The sequence below is a fragment of the Arachis hypogaea genome, chromosome 1 (genome assembly GCF_003086295.3).
Source record: "Arachis hypogaea cultivar Tifrunner chromosome 1, arahy.Tifrunner.gnm2.J5K5, whole genome shotgun sequence".
NCBI classification, from domain to species: Eukaryota; Viridiplantae; Streptophyta; class Magnoliopsida; order Fabales; family Fabaceae; genus Arachis; species Arachis hypogaea.
Window position 1 is genome coordinate 50,765,984 of NC_092036.1, and position 2,439 is coordinate 50,768,422.

Consider the following 2,439-nt stretch of genomic DNA (forward strand, 5'->3'; position numbering starts at 1 on the left):
AATTGTTTTTCAATCATATCTTCTTAATCACATCTTTTTCAAAATAGTTTTCAATCATATCTTTTTTATTTCTAATTTCAAAATCTTTTTCAAATTTCACTTAATTTCTTTCCCAATCTTAGTTTTCGAAAATCAATTACCATTTTTCAAAATTTCTTTTAATTAATTCACTTTAATTTTCAAAAATTTCTTTCCCTCTTCTCGCATCCTTCTATTTATGGACTAACACTCCTCCTCAATGCACAATTCGAACTCTATCTCTCTTGATAAGTTTGAATTCTTCTACCTTCTCCTTCTATTCTTCTTTTCCTCTGACACATCAAGGAATCTCTATACTGTGACATAGAGGATTCCATACTTTCTTGTTCTCTTCTCTTTCATATGAGCAGGAGCAAAGACAAAGGCATTCTTGTTGAAGCTGACCCTGAACCTGAAAGGACCTTGAAGCGAAAGCTAAGAGAAGCTAAAGCACAATTCTCTGTAGAGGACCTAACAAAAATATTCAAAGAAGAAGACATGGCAGCCGAAAACAACAACAATGCAAACAATGCAAGGAAGGTGCTGGGTGACTTTACTGCACCTACTCCCGACTTCTATGGGAGAAGCATCTCTATCCCTGCCATTCGAGCAAACAACTTTGAGCTTAAGCCTCAATTAGTTTCTCTAATGCAATAGAATTGCAAGTTCCATGGACTTCCATTGGAAGATCCTCATCAGTTTTTAGCTGAATTCTTGCAAATTTGTGACACTGTCAAGACCAATGGGGTTGACCTTGAGGTCTACAGACTTATGCTATTCCCTTTTGCTGTAAGAGACAGAGCTAGGATATGGTTGGACTCATAACCTAAAGAAAGCCTGAACTCTTGGGAAAAGCTAGTCAATGCCTTCATGGCAAAGTTCTTTACACCTCAAAAATTGAGTAAGCTTAGAGTGGAAGTCCAAACCTTCAGACAGAAGGAAGGTGAATCCCTCTATGAAGCTTGGGAAAGATACAAACAATTGATCAGAAAGTGTCCTTCTGATATGCTTTCTGAATGGAGCATCATAGGTATCTTCTATGATGGTTTGTCTGAACTGTCCAAGATGTCATTGGACAGCTCTGTTGGAGGATCTCTTCATCTGAAGAAGATGCCTGCAGAAGCTCAAGAACTCATCGAAATAGTTGCAAATAACCAATTCATGCACACTTCTGAAAGGAATCCTGTGAACAATGGGACGAATTAGAAGAAAGGAGTTCTTGAGATTGATACTCTGAATGCCATATTGGCTCAGAACAAAATATTGACTCAGCAAGTCAATATGATTTCTCAAAGTCTGTTGATGAGCGGATAATTTATACGCTTTTTGGCATTGTTTTTAGTATGTTTTTAGTATGATCTAGTTAGTTTTTAGTATATTTTTTATTAGTTTCTAGTTAAAATTCACTTTTCTGGACTTTAATATGAGTTTGTGTGTTTTTCTGTGATTTTAGATATTTTCTGGCTGAAATTGAGGGCCTTGAGCAAAAATCTGATTCAGAGACTAAAAATGACTGAAGATGCTATTGGATTCTGACCTCCCTGCACTCAAAGTGGATTTTCTGGAGCTATAGAAGCCCAATTGGCGCGCTCTCAACGGCGTTGGAAAGTAGACATCCTGGGCTTTCCAGCAATATATGATAGTTCATACTTTGCCTAAGATTTGTTGGCCCAAACTGGCGTTCAAAGTCACCATTAGAATTCCCAGCGTTAAACGCCGGAACTGGCACAAGAATGGGAGTTAAACGCCCAAACTGGCATAAAAGCTGGCGTTTAACTCCAAGAAGAGTCTCTACACGAAAAATGCTTCAATGCTCAGCCCAAGCACACACCAAGTGGGCCCAGAAGTGGATTTTTATGTCATTTGTAAACCCTAGACTACTAGTTCTCTATATATAGGAACTTTTTGCTATTGTATTTTCATCTTTGGATTATTTTAGATCCTTTGATCATCATCGGGAGATCTTTGAATCTTTTGATCATTGGGAGGATGGCCTCACGGCCATGCCTAGACCTTGTTCTTATGTATTTTCAATGGTGGAGTTTCTACACACCATAGATTAAGGTGTGGAGCTCTGCTGTACCTCGAGTATTAATGCAATTACTATTGTTCTTCTATTCAATTCCGCTTGTTCTTGTTCTAAGATATCACTTGTTCTTCAACTTGATGAATGTGATGATCCGTGACACTCATCATCATTCTCACCTATGAACGTGTGCCTGACAACCACCTCCGTTCTACCTTAGATTGGGTGGATATCTCTTGGATTCTTTAACCGGAATCTTCGTGGTATAAGCTAGAATTGATGGCGGCATTCAAGAGAATCCGGAAGGTCTAAACCTTGTCTGTGGTATTTTGGGTAGGATTCGATGATTGAATGACTGTGACGAGCTTCAAACTCCTGAAGGCTGGGCGTTAGTG

General features: G+C 38.6%; 1 non-coding gene across 1 annotated transcript; it reads right to left on the reverse strand.

Annotated features, from left to right (window-relative positions):
- Nucleotides 1-921: 921 nt before the first annotated feature.
- LOC112715390 (small nucleolar RNA R71) lies at nucleotides 922-1,029 on the reverse strand. The gene has a single exon (XR_003159668.1). It is a non-coding gene; the product is annotated as a small nucleolar RNA R71 (small nucleolar RNA).
- Between the last annotated feature and the right edge of the window lie 1,410 nt (nucleotides 1,030-2,439).